At 38.6% G+C, this 14,562-nt stretch overlaps 1 protein-coding gene across 9 annotated transcripts in view; it reads right to left on the reverse strand.

Moving 5' to 3' along the window:
* Window positions 1-14,562, reverse strand: part of TAOK3 (TAO kinase 3) — a 204,627-nt gene that overhangs the window by 138,101 nt on the left and 51,964 nt on the right. For 3 of the 9 annotated variants that reach the window (XM_032241137.1, XM_032241158.1, XM_032241121.1), the window contains exon 2: window positions 9,568-9,666. The exons of the other annotated variants lie outside the window; for them this stretch is intronic. The gene's annotated coding sequence lies outside the window, so the exon portion shown is untranslated. The remainder of the gene's footprint in view (window positions 1-9,567; window positions 9,667-14,562) is intronic. 9 annotated transcript variants of the gene reach the window in all.

The raw sequence follows: 14,562 nt of genomic DNA on the forward strand, positions 1-14,562 counted from the left end.
GTATTCCTGCAAGTTGAGGGAGTCAAGCTTCTTTGATAGAGCTCAACTTGGGGGTAGTGGGTATTTTTGGCTTTCTTCTCCATCCACCTCCTTAGCCCTGTAATTAAAGCTGAATATGTACAAATAAAGCAGGATTACTGGGCAAGAGCCATTTTCACGAGGGTACGAATTGCTTCTGTGCTAGGTCTAGAATATCAACCGGGAAACATCATGAAAGGAAATCAAGGCGATTCCTTTGCTGATAAGGAAATTGTAAAGAATCTCTTTAGAACTAGAGACAGCAAGCTTAGTAATGCAAATGTACTCGTGTTCATCTGAAAAACAATAATCTCCCCATTTACTATTTAGCAAAAATTGAAAGAGTAGGACCAAAAGCTCAAAAGATGGAAGGTGTAAAAGAAAGTCTCTTTTCTGCTCAGCAATTTGGCAAGCATCGCACTGAATTTGCATCTGTCTGAGTGGTAACTTCCAAAAGTCTGAGAAAGTAAATGTGAGCTGAATATCAATCGATAAAAGAGATAATTCTGACAGACTCTGTTTGTGTGGGAGGTTTGGGTGTTGAGTACCAAAGAGGCGAACATTAACATAGTCAAGAAAGCTCACAAACCTAAAACCAACCCTAAGTAAAAATGAACTCAGGGCAAGTTTTCTAAATAATTTCACGATAGTGCGAGCACACGCACGTGCGCACACACACACATGCACTCACACACTCTCTCTCTCTGTAGTATACTGAAGGATATTTTGCAAAGTGCTTTATTATTCCTGAATCCTATTGTTCTTTCTGTTCCTCGACAGTTGTATGTGTCAATGGCCTAATTATTTTCTTATTCTTTGCTCATCTCTCTCCTCTCTTAGGATCTTCCCTTCCCTTTCTTTTTTTTGTTTTTTCTTTTTATATTTGAAACTGAGTTTCACTCTTGTTGCCCAGGCTGGAGTGCAATGACGCAATCTCAGTTCACAGCAACCTCCGCTTCCCAAGTTCAAGTGATTCTCCTGCCTCAGCCTCCCGAGTAGCTGGAATTACAGGTATGTGCCACCATGCCCAGGTAATTTTGTATTTTTAGTAGAGACAGGGTTTCTCCATGTTGGTCAGGCTGCTCTCGAACTCCTGACCTCAGGTGATCTGCCCGCCTCGGCCTTCCAAAGTGCTGGGATTACAGGTGTGAGCCACTGCACCCAGCCTACTTTTAAAATTAAAATTAAAATTTTATTTATTTATTTTTTTGAGACGGAGTCTTGCTCTGCTGCCCAGGATGGAGTGCAATGGTGCAATCTTGGCTCACTGCAACCTCCACCTCCTGGGTTCAAGCGATTCTCCTGCCTCAGCCTCCCAAGCAGCTGCGACTCTAGCCATGTGCAACATGCCCAGCTAATTACTGTATTTTCAGTAGAGACGGAGTTTCACCATGTTAGCCAGACTTGTCTCAAACTTCTAACCTCAAATGATCTGCCTGCCTCAGCCTCCCAAAGTGCTTGGATTACAGGCATGAGCCACCACGCCCTGCCTATTTTTTAAATGTTTACCTCCCTCATACAGCCAGAAATGACCAAATTTGGTTTGCTTTCAAATAGTGATGGTTTAGTTCTATAATTTTTGCTCTCTCCACACACACCTGCCTGGGTGTCCTTGGTGCTCAATAAATGTTAGATAGTGTAATGCCATAAGCAGCTGCAAATGTCACTATCAAGGAAGGCTCTGTTAAAGCTGCAAACAGCCAGAAACATCAAGCAAAATAGTTAACGGAGGCTAAAAACAAAAACCAAAAAACTCTAGCACTTAGCAGTTCCTGAGACATAGAACTTGATAATAAAAGTTTGCTTAAGTGTTTGTTGAAATTGTAAGGACCTTTCTCAAGGAACCCTGTATTTTGTAGCTACACTATTCCCCAAAACTAGAAAAATTTATGAATAAAGACCCAGCAAAGATACTTTTTTTCCATTTACATTTGCAGTCAATAAAACCTGAAGTAATAGTCAAAATATTCAAACCTCGGCCAAGCACAGTGACTCACACCTGCAATCCCAGCACTTTGGGAGGCTGAGGCAGGGGGATCACAAGGTCAAGAGTTCGAGACCAGCCTGGCCAACATGGTGAAACCTTGTGTCTGCTAAAAATACAAAAATTAGCCAGGCATGGTGGCACATGTTTGTAGTCCCAGCTATTCAGGAGGCTGAGGCAGGAGGTTTGCTTCAGCCTGGGAGTCAGAGGTTGCAGTGAGCCGAGATCGTGCCACTGCACTCCAGCCTGGGCAACAGAGTGAGACTCCATCTCAAAAAAAAAAAAAAAGAAAAAAGAAAAAAGCCAAAGCTCAAAGCATGATAAGAATAAGCACATCAAAAGTAAGAAAAGGTGGGGTTATCAAATTATGATCATGTTTTTTTCTTCTCTCAGACTATTGCCCTTTAACTTTTGCAGAATTATATTAATTGAGAAAATTTAAATTCAAAATGCCCCTTTTATAATATTTTTATGCTTTCAGATACCTGTCCAATATGCTAGAGTTTTTTTTTTTTTTTTGTCTGTTTTTTGTTTTTGTCATTCTCTGTCCCTATTCATTCATCTTTAAGTGGGGAAAGTACAGCACGCATTTCTGCACAGATCAAGGAAGGAAATCAGGGTGACCTGTACTATCCACACCTTACTGTCCACATCCATACTCTGTTGGCAATGACAGGAGGCAGAACAAAAATGTTGGCAAGAGGGAAAATTAGGTCAAGAGCCCCAGGTCTTAGAATGAATGATAGTACAGCCTGGAGGGTTTTGGCACAGCCTCATCTCTCTTGCCAACTGCTGAAGGCAGTCTAGTGTAGTAGGTAAGAACATTACTCAGATGCAACATTATCTGTGTTTGAATTTTGCTTCTGCCTCTGACTTGTGGTATTGGTTAAGTAACCTCTCTAAGACTCAATTTTCTCAGGGGGGAAAATAGGGAAAATAAAATTAAATGAAAATAGAAGGGTCAGGTAGATGTTTTTACAAAGAAGAGATCTTTGTTGGAGTGAGGGAAGGGGTCAAAGGTAAGAAAGAGACAAGGATAGCTAATAGTCATTGTTTTTTACTGTGATAAAGCAAAAAATATTTAGATACATTTAAAAAAATCTTCTGCACATATTAGTGCAGAATATTAGTCACTCAATATATGCTGGATAAAAGAATAAATAAATGGAAGAACAACTATTCAATGCTAATAACTGATAAAATTGGTTTTAAAAAGCGATATGGGAACAGACAGATTTTCCTTAACTATGATGACCTCTCAAAATATTTGGAAAATAGAGCATTTTTCTCTACGAGTAAAAATTCCAGTATCACAGCTACCATTTTGTAAACTTCATAAATGCACACAGATCTCAGAGGACGATGAATGGAACTGTGCACTATTCTATCTTTAGTATCAACACTTCATTTTGATCCTACCAAAAAACCCAATATACTCCAAAACACCTATCCAAACAATCAAATACCCAGACCAGGAAATGGAGAAACAAAGTAGCTGACACATTCTCATTCCTTTACTGAACTCCTTTCACTTATTCTGTCACTAGAGAAATAAGTGGCCCTATTCAGCTTGGCCCTATTTCAACTTCAGCTTCTATAGACTAATATGATTTTAATAAAAGATGTATTATAAACCCTCATTACCCTTCTTAAAATTGCAACCACCCCCCATTCCTTAGCCTTCTTCTCTGCTTTTTTGCTTCACAGCATTTGTCACCTTATAATAAAATAGGTATTTCACTTAATTTGCATATTTTCTCTTTCTCTCCTCTAGCATGCAAACTCTATGAGGACAGGATTTTCAGCCTGTTTTGCTCACTGTTGCATCTTGAATGCCTGAAACAATGTTTGGCAGATTGTCTGTGTGCAAAGAACACTTGCTAAAAGCCTGAATAAATTAATCAACTCCATCACAGTAAAACAATACTGTGAGACATTTCTTTTGTATTGACTTTTAACTATGCACTATTTTTCCCCGTGTTAATGTCACTTTACAAACTTCATATTACGTCGTAAGAATTGGTTTCTCTCTAGGCCCTAACTTTCTTAAAGGAGAGCTCTCCATATTATTTTTTAATTTTTCCTTTACTGGTCTCATATTTTATTTTATTTTATTTTACTTTTTATTTATTTATTTTTTGAGATGAAGTCTCGCTGTGTTGCCAGGCTGGAGTGCAGTGGTGCAATCTTGGCTCACTGCAACCTCTACTTCCCGGGTTCAAGAGACTCTCCTGCCTCAACCTCCCAATTAGCTGGGACTACAGGCACATGCCACCACGCCCAGCTAATTTTTGTATTTTTAATAGAGACGGGGTTTCACCATGTTAACCAGGATGGTCTCCATCTCTTGAACTTGTGATCCACCTGTCTCGGTCTGCCAAAGTGCTGGGATTACAGGCGTGAGCGGCTGCACCCTGCCCATTTTATTTTATTTTTTATTTTTATTTATTTATTTATTTTTTTGAGACAGAGTTTCACTCTTGTTGCCCAGGCTGGAGTTCAATGGCATGATCTCGGCTCAGTACAACCTCTGCCTTTCCGATTCAAGCGATTCTCCTGCCTCAGTCTCCTGAGCAGCTGGGATTACAAGCACGCGCCACCACGCCCAGCTAATTTTTGTATTTGTAGTAGAGACAGGGTTTTGCCATGTTGGCCATGCTGGTCTTGAACTCCTGACCTCAGGTGATCTGCCTGCCTCAGCCTCCCAAAATGCTAGGATTACAGGTGTGAGCCACCATGCCTGGCCCCATATTTTAAATAGTAATAAATAAAGTTTAGTTAACTTCTCTCTTTACACTCCTGGCCTTGCCCTTTCATTTGCCTCCCTCATGCCAACAACACTTTGCTGAAGAGAGTCTGGCACTGTTTCAGTGAAGTCATTATCTATACTACTAGGTTATGAAGTGAATGAACAGACTGTGGTTTTAAGTTGTTGAAAAGGTAAGCAGTGTTTTTCAGAAGAAATTCTTTTATGAGTTCCAATGCAATAAAATAGCTCAGTGATTCAACTGGCTGAATTACATTCATTCACTTAGAGGGAAATTCCACTAAAGAAAACTAAAGAGCACATACTTCCCCCTTTAATTTTGGCTCTCTAGAAATTTCACATTTGGTGATATTTCTCAGACCAAGCACTAGAACCCTCAAAGGTCTCAGGGAAAAGACAGGCTGTTTGAACTAGGCCAACTATAAAATATATAATATTAACCAAAAAGAAGCTTTCACCAGTTGGTCTTGAATTATTAATGACCTCTTCCTAGACTTCTTCATATGATATTTGATTATTTCTTCATACCCCAGTTTAGAAAAATTAACATAATTTATGCTTACGCTAAGGAAGTCCCTAAATATTCTTCAACAAGTTTGCATGGTTACAATGTTCTCTAAAAAAGAATATAATCTGAAATAAGCTGCTGATAAATATTATCTACACTGCTTTAAGACTTTTGATTTTTGAATGTTACATGTGTACAACCTGTGTTTCAGTTTGTTTTAATTTGTGGTTCAGCTAATGTTCCTAAATCTTGATGTGAACTAAACTTAGGGAAATTGATTGTGCTTATAGAGATGTCAATAATTTCATTAGATATTATAAAATTACAGTTATTCCCTCATTTTCTGTTGCTATGAAAGGCTTATGGCAAAGAGAAAGAACACGACATCTAGAGTGAAAAAGGTGGATGTTTAAATCCTCTGCTTAATAGCATAGTCTTCAGCTTGCTACCTGGAAAAGCAATCATGGTTAAGAACATCAGTTTTAATTAAAGTAGAACTGAGTTCAAATTCCAGATCTAATCCTCACTAACCATATGACAAGTTTCGTTTTTTTTTTTTTTTTGAGACGGAGTTTCACTCATGTTACCCAGGCTGGAGTGCAATGGCGTGATCTTGGCTCACCGCAACCTCCGCCTCCTGGGTTCAGGCAATTCTCCTGCCTCAGCCTCCTGAGTAGCTGGGATTACAGGCACGCACCACTATGCCCAGCTAATTACGCACCACCATGCCCAGCTAATTTTTTGTATTTTTAGTAGAGACGGGGTTTCACCATGTTGACCAGGATGGTCTCGATCTCTTGACCTTGTGATCCACCCGCCTCGGCCTCCCAACGTGCTGGGATTACAGGCTTGAGCCACCGCGCCCGGCCTCATATGACAAGTTTCAAATCTAAGGTTCAGTTTTCTCATCTGTACAAAGGACATAATATAATAAATATATCAAACACAGGACTGTTTATTGTCAGGATTTAATAAAGTAGTATATGTAATGTGTTAAACAAGGTGGCTTGCATAGAATAAGCATTGAATAAAATTAATCTACGGGGCTCGGTGTCTCACACCTATAATCCCAGCACTTTGGGAGGCTGAGGCAGGTGGATCGTTTGAGGTCAGGAGTTCGAGACCATCCTGACCAACATGGTGAAACCCTGCCTCTAGTAAAAACACAAAAATTAACTGGGCGCAGTGGCATGCATTTGTAATCCCATCTACTAGGGAGGATGAAGCAGGAGAATCTCTTTAACCCAGGAGGCAGAGGTTGCAGTTAGCCGAGATTGTGCCACTGCACTTCAGCCTGGGTGACAAAGCAGGACTCTGTCTCAAAAAATAAAATAAAATGAAGTAAAATAAAATAAACAATGCACTACGATTGACAAATGACATAATTAAATGTGATATTCTATAGAGAGCATATGTACCAACTGTTAAGTATTTAACTGTTAATTTTTTACTACTTTATGTATGTCAAAAAGTTGGCAGACAGGCACAGTGGCTCACTCCTGTAATCTCAGCACTTTGGGAGGCTGAGGCGGGCGGGTCACTTGAGGTCAGGAGTTCAAGACCAGCTTGGCCAATATGTTGAAACTCCATCTCTACTAAAAAATACAAAAATTAGCCGGGTGTGGTGGTGGGTGCCTGCAACTCCATCTACTCAGGAGGTTGAGGCAGGAGCATTGCTTCAACCCAGGAGGCAGCGGGTGGGATGAGCAGAGATTGCGCCACTGTACTCCAGCCTGGGCAACAAGAGCAAGACTCTGTCTAAAAAAAAAAAAAAAGTTGGCTCAATTGCCATTCGGTTTTCTCCTCTGCTGCTTTGGACATAGTAATGATATTTATTACTATGTCATAATTAAGCATTAGGTTAGTCTTCTCTGTCACTGATGGTTAAATTTTGTGATAGGAATCACTTTTTAGATATTTACAAGAGGACACCATATTTCATAAAATAATAAAGAACGTAGAAAGGATTCTTTGTCATTTTTTCTGGATACTCAGAGTAATTTATTTTCTCTTAAAGCTTGACCACCGTTCATTTATGTTTTTTAACTTTTATTTTAGGTTCAGGATACACATACAAGTTTATTTACAGGTAAACTAGTGTTATGGGGTTTTGGCATACAGATTACTTTGTCACCCAGGTCCTAAGTATGGTACCTGACAGTTATTTTTTCTGATCCTCTCCCTCCATTTGGAGCTTTCTTATTCTATTCCTATTTACTGGTAACTTTTTTTTTTTTTTTTTTACTGTTTTAATTTTTTAGAATTTAAGTAGAGATAGGGTCTCACTATGTTGCCCAGGCTGGTGTCAAATTCCTGGGCTCAAGTGATCCTCCTGTCTCAGCTTCCCAAAGTACTGGGACTACAGGGGTGAGCCAGTTCAGCCAGGTGATAACTTTAATTATATCCAACACTTGGTCTAAATTTTTCTTTTTGACTTACATCCTTCAGGATTATAAAACTTTTCATAATTTTTATAAAAATCCATACATGTTTCCCTCAAGTTCTTGAGTCTAAAATTAACATAGATTTGCCGTTACTTTTATTTAGCAGACCCTAATGTTCACTGAAGAGATATTATTTATTCCTATAGTAACTAAGCCATAATGATAGGTTCCAGAGTTAAAAAATAATTTTACATATTGTACTTTGGACTTAAACTAATCATTCCCTTGTAAAGTAAAGTCTACTTAACATTAAACTTCCACGCTCAGAGTTTGTTCTACTTCATCAGTGCACTCACACAGAATGCCCCATAACGAAGGAAATAGTCTGTCACTTTCTTTGCACTCTCCAATAATGGTAGCCATTAACAACATGTGGCTATTAAGCACTTGAAACGTGGCGAGTACAACAGAAGAACTGAATTTATACGTGTTTAATTTTAATTAACTTTCATTTAAATAGCTTACTTGGCTAGCAACTACCATGTTGGACAACACAGTTCTTGATAGTTCAGAAAACAACAGGAATCATGCGGAAACAGAATAATGATTCCCATAACTAAACTATACAGGTTGTATCATTGCCTCAGGAATTGCTGACACATCTCTTGACTAATTGTGCAAGAAGCACAGAGGTTTTGAGCACTGTTTTTTTACCACTTTATGAATCAACCTTCCTGCCTCCTCTGCCCGCCCATCTCTGTAGTCTTCATACTTTTCTTTTTGAAATTTTTAAAACAAAAAGCAAAGATCTTAGATCTAACCAGTGGTCTAACTCTGACCTTAGCTTCCCATGAGAATTCAATTGTTTTTGTTGGCCTAACCTCTAAGGGATGATGAATTTGCTATCTCTATGTCTTCCTTCTTCCCTAATTCCCCCTCCTGCCCTCACATCTTGTCCATTTAGTTAGCTTCTCGACCTGCTGCCTTTGTTTTAAACAGGAATGAAAGAGAACCACAACTGGAAACAGAAACTGTTACCAGGTCGCAATGGGAAGGATGAGACTGTATGTATAAGTTTTTTCGCAGGGTTTAGAACAGCAGCTGCAGCTACCTATTCTTTTCCTCCTGCCATTAGACAAATTTCCAAGCACTTGATAGTAGAGTTTCATCACCAGCTAGCTAGCTAGAGGTCATGGTATCCTCTATGAACTATTAATGAAGTTTCAGAAGTTCTTTCCTTAAAAAACAATTTCTGAATGCTGACTCTCTAACCACGGAAATGGTATCTTATTACTAAAACACTAAAAATGTTAAGCTGCATACTGCTCCAATGAGTAGTTTGTAGACTTGTTACAATCTGTACCGGCTTTAATGAAAGAGGGTTTGACACTACATGAAAGTTACTGGTACTTGTTCCCAATAGCTGCTTAAAAGAAGCTGTAAGCTGTTGGCAAGTTTGACTGCCTTTTTTTTTTTTCATTTAAAAAATAACCACATTAAACATTTACATTTGTAAATTGAAGGAGGTTAAGGCATTCTAAGTCACAGGATGAGATAGGAGGTCATAAAGATACAGGTCATAAAGACCTTGCTGATAAAACAGTTGACAGTAAAGAAGCCTTCCAAAACCCACCAAAACAAAGATGGCAGAGTGTCCTCTGGTGGTCCTCACTGTTACACTCCCACCAGCGCCATGACAGTTTAAAGATGTGGTCTAAAAATGGCATGAATAATCCACCCCTTGTTTAGCATATTATCAAGAAATAACCATAAAAATGGGCAACCAGCAGCCCTCAGGGCTGCTCTATGGAGTAGCCATTCTTTTATTTTTTTACTTTGTTAATAAACTTGCTTTCACTTAAAACAAAATTAAACATTAACATTTGTATAGAGTACTTTCCCATACCTAATCAAATTCAAGTATTTTAACCTCCCAGGAAGGCAGGAAAATCAGTTATTATTTTTTAATGAGTACCATCTGACTTGTAGGATAGTAGGATGTTTCCTAGGATACCAGTACTTCTACCTGGCAAGGGTGCCACCCAAAAATGGTCTTGGGAAAAGTAGACACTGTAGAAAAGTCTGTAATTCGGCCAGGCGCCTGTAATCACACATTTTGGGAGGCCGAGGCAGGTGGATTACCTGAGGTCAGGAGTTTGAGACCAGCCTAACTAACATGGTGAAACGCCGTCTCTACTAAAAATACAAAAATCAGCTGGGCTTAGTGACACATGCTTATAATCCCAGCTACTTGGGAGGCTGAGGCAGGATTATCATTTGAACCCGGGAGGTGGAGGCTGCAGTGAGTCGAGATCGTGCCTCTGCACTCCAGCCTGGGCAACAAGAGCGAAACTGTCTAATCTCAGTGAAACGCTGTCGCATCTCAAAAAAAGAGAGAAAAGTCTGTAATTCACTTCTTTACAATATTTAAATGGTTATAATTAATTGAGCTCTCAAATTTAGTTCCTAAAACTTTTTCTTTCCCCTCTTTGTATTATATTATTTTAAAATGCCATTGGGCGCAGTGGCTCGACTGTAATCCCAGCACTTTGGGAGGCTAAGGTGAGCATATCACCTGAGATCAGGAGTTTGAGACCAGCCTAGCCAACATGGTGAAACTCCATCTCTACTAAAAATACAAAAATTAGCTGGGCATGGTGGCAGCTGCCTGCAATCTCAGCTACTCTGGAGACTGAGGTAGGGAGAACTGCTTGAACTCAGAGATGGAGGTTGCAGTGAGCCAAGATCAGGCCACTGCACTCCAGCCTGGGCCAGAGTGAAACTCTGTCTTAAAAAAAAAAAAAAAAAAGGACATCCTAAGTTCTTAGATGTATAAACAAGTCATAACTGTAAATTACATCTCTTCAGCTTTATTTCTTGAAACAACTCCTCTCCTGCCTGCCAATCTACCCTCCCTTCTTGGCTCAAATGGTGGTTTTCTTTATCTTCCTCCTGACCGTGTGCTGGGTAGCAGATTATCTACAATTACTATTATAGCTCAAAACCTGAGTTTTCCCGTTTCTCTTCTTTTACCATTTTCTTATTCTCCCCATCGCCTCCCCATGGGCAACTCCCTTCCTCCTCATACCTAGCTTAAGACCTTAATGTTGGCTGGGCGAGGTGGCTCACACCTGTAATCCCAGCACTTTGAGAGGCTGAGGTGGGCTGATCCCTTAAGCCCAGGAGTTTGAGACCACAAGATCAGCCTGAGTAACATGGCGAAACCCAATTTCTATAATAAAAAATAAAAATTAGCTGGGCATGGTGGCATGCACCTATGGTTCCTGCTACTTGGGAGGCTGAGATAGGAGGATTCCTGAGTCGGGGAGGTAGAGGTTGCAGTGAGCCATGATCGCACAACTGCACTCTAGCCTCTATGACAGAATGAGATTGTGTCTCAGAAACAAACAAATAAATAAGACCTTAACGTTTTCTAACAACATGATTTTGATATTTGGTGAGCTATGCATAGACTCTTCTGAAATGTGAAATATGTACATCTTCAAACATATAAATAAGGTAAGTGCTTCACACACTATGAAGCTTCACAAAAGGTTTCATTTAAATTTGTATCTTGGCAAAATTATTGAACTTGGGGAGTATCCCTAAATGGTTAAATCAGCAACATTCTATCTGCTTCAAACTGGTATCTCATTTTTCTTGGAGTTCACAGAAAACAACAACAAAAAAAGGGCAATATAAAAATTATCCATAGTTTTGTTTGGACAGATTTCTATTATCTTCCCATTTAATATATAATATGTATTTGATATGATTTATTAGATGTTTATAATCATCCTTCTATTATATAAATAGGTTTGCCACATCTGCTTGGTGATGTTGGTACCTTTTTTCTTCTGTTTTAAGGGAGAATATGGAGGAAGGATTTAAAGTACAGGAGATAGAATGGAGTCAAGAATGTGTAAACCATATAGTATAGATATCCTTAATATATTCTAGATTTAGAGTTTTAGGCAGTTTTAGGGCATGTGAATATTAATCACATTCATAAGACATTTTGCAACTACATTATTCCTCCAGTCCATCCACAAGTAATAGTTACTGACTATATCTACAAAGTTTGTGTACATATCTACAGATTCTATGGCCCTACTTTTTCTTACAAGTGTTTCACAGGTATTTAGGTAGTATTTTTAAAGTACAATTAATAAACTGCGTCCAGCAAAGGTTTGTACTGGCCTTTCCTTCAAAATTAATGCAGTAAAATGGCACAATGTTTTCTCAGTAAAAATAAAGGCAAAAAGAACTCACAAATAGGGACCAGGAATGGTGGTTCATGCCGGTAATCCCAGCACTTTGGGAGGCTGAGGTGGGTAGATCACCTGAGGTCAGGAGTTTGAGACCAGCCTGACAAACATGGTGAAATCTTGTCTTTACTAAAAAGACAAAAAGTAGCTGGGTGTGGTGGCAGGAGCCTGTAATCCCAGTTACTTGGAGGCTGAGGCAGGACAATCGCTTAAATTTGGGAGGTAGAGGTTGCAGTAAGCCAAGACTGTGCCATAGCACTCCAGCCTGGGTAACAGAGAGAGACACTATCTAAGGAAAAAAAGAAAAAAAAAAAAAAAAAGAACTCACAAATAAGTTTGTTATAAGGATTTTTACCATGAGATAGGGAAAACTCTTATTAGCCTGAAACATGGCCTTCCGCCCTTCCTCATAGGAATCCCAAAAGACAAAGAATAAAACTCATTTACACTTGAATAATAATTTTTTTTTTTTAAAAAAGCATCAGATCTATGTAAGATAATATTTAAAAACCAAACAAAACAAAGAAATGGGAAAAAGAAACAGCAGGTGAAGCACTCTTTTCAGAGAATAAAAGTCATATAGCAATGGATGCTGTGTCAGAACAGGCTGCCAATAAACTTTTTAAAAAAGGGAATTCAATGAAGTAACTGTTACATAAAACAGGAGCTCATAGCAGCAATGTAAGAGTTAATGGAAGATATCATGAGCCAAAACAGAGAATAAAACATGATTTGGCAGAAGTCAAGAGAAATGTGGGGAGAAAAATAAAACCACTAATGAAATGAAGCTGGCAAGAAGCAGCACAAAGAACTGGCAATGGTGAAGAAGACGTGGTAAAGGACAGGGGTGGAGAATGGAGGAAAGTAACAAAACAATAGCACCTTGAATAAAGCATTTAAAAACTAGAATAAATTATAGATTTGAAAGGTGAATATATTCAAAATCAGTATCTTTGAAAAATAGAAATATAATTTAAAATATATAATTTTAAAATAACTTTCTAGAAATGAGAAAAAACTTGAAGCTACAGACTGAAGAGGCACACAGTACCCAGGGGAAATGGGCACAGAATAATTAAACATTGGGACATAGCCTAATTAAGTAACTAAATTTCAAAAATTAAAATAAGGGCTTAACATTGAAAAAAAAATCTAGTACCTTAATTTATAATTTAACATTTATTAAGACTACTTTAAAGCCTATAGAAAAAATATGGCTAAATTATTTAAGCAAGTATAATTTTGAAAATAAACAATGCTAGGTTTTTAAATAATAGTTACTCATAATGTTCCTCTAACCTATGACTAACTATAACTTGGACAATTACAGTAAGTTAAGATTTTTTTTTTTTTTTTTGGTCTGGGGAAGTAGACAGTAATGAGGGAATGATTTCTTGAAATTATTTATTAAAGGCTTATTACTAATATCTAATTCAATAAGCATTACAACCTACAAATGTTTTATGATAGAATTATCCACAAAATCCACAAGATAGCTTATCTTAGCCTGATTTTACACATGAAGAAAGCAAAGCTAAAGGAAATTAATTGTCTACAGTTGCATATTGAATCACCAGAAACAGGAGCGTATCACTTCTAGTATAATTTTTTGTTTGTCTCTAACAGCTTTTGTCACAACCTTGCACTCTTCGGTTATTTTTGGCTACTGAGTAACACCAATCTTAACCAGGGGCCTGTAGTATCATGATCTAACACAACAAAACCATAATGAGTGTTGAAAGACTGTGGGGAAAAACATATGTTTGGCGAAACACAACAGATGTGAATTCCATCAATCAAAAATGCTTATCTGCTGCTGAGGCTCTATTCTGCTGAGCTCTGTATTAAAATCTGGAGTTAAAATAAAACTGAACCAAAAACCCCTAACCCTAAAGAGGGAAAAATGCACAAAAGATGCTAAATAGCTATTTAAAAAGAGTTAAAAGCAAACAAAATGGAATATTTAAAAGCTGAAAATTTAAAACTCATATGTAAAGAGACAGCCATCCAACGAGGGGTAACACTAGATCCTAGTAGGACAGTCAGGCAAGACGCTATGTAAGACAGACATTTTTAGCCTTATTACAAAGAAAGAGAAAGGCTTTGTTTTCTTTCTTTTCTTTTCTTTTTTTGAGACAAAGTTTTTGCTCTGTTTCCCAGGCTGGAGTGCAATGGTGCAATCTTGACTCACTGCAAACTCTGCCTCCTGGGTTCAAGTGATTCTCCTGCCTCAGCCTCCCAAGTAGCTGGGATTATAGGCACCCATCACCATGCCTAGCTAATTTTTGTATTTTTAGTGGAAACGAAGTTTCACCATGTTGGCCAGGCTGCTCTCGAACTCCTGGCCTCAGGTGATCCACCTGCCTCAGCCTCCGAAAGTGCTAAGATCACAGAAGTGAGCCACCACGCCCTGCAGAGAAAGGCTGTTTCTTACACTTCACCTAAGACTGGGACCCGCTAATATTTAAAGGGTTTTAACTTGTTTTTTTTGTTTTTTTTTTTTTGTTTTTTTTTGAGACGGAGTTTCACTCTTGTTACCCAGGCTGGAGTGCAATGGCGCGATCTTGGCTCACCGCAACCTCCGCCTCCTGGGTTCAGGCAATTCTCCTGCCTCCGCTTCCCGAGGTCCTGGG

Source organism: Sapajus apella, unplaced genomic scaffold (assembly GCF_009761245.1).
Source record: "Sapajus apella isolate SASKATOON/1434 unplaced genomic scaffold, GSC_monkey_1.0 scaffold2, whole genome shotgun sequence".
Lineage (NCBI taxonomy): Eukaryota > Metazoa > Chordata > Mammalia > Primates > Cebidae > Sapajus > Sapajus apella.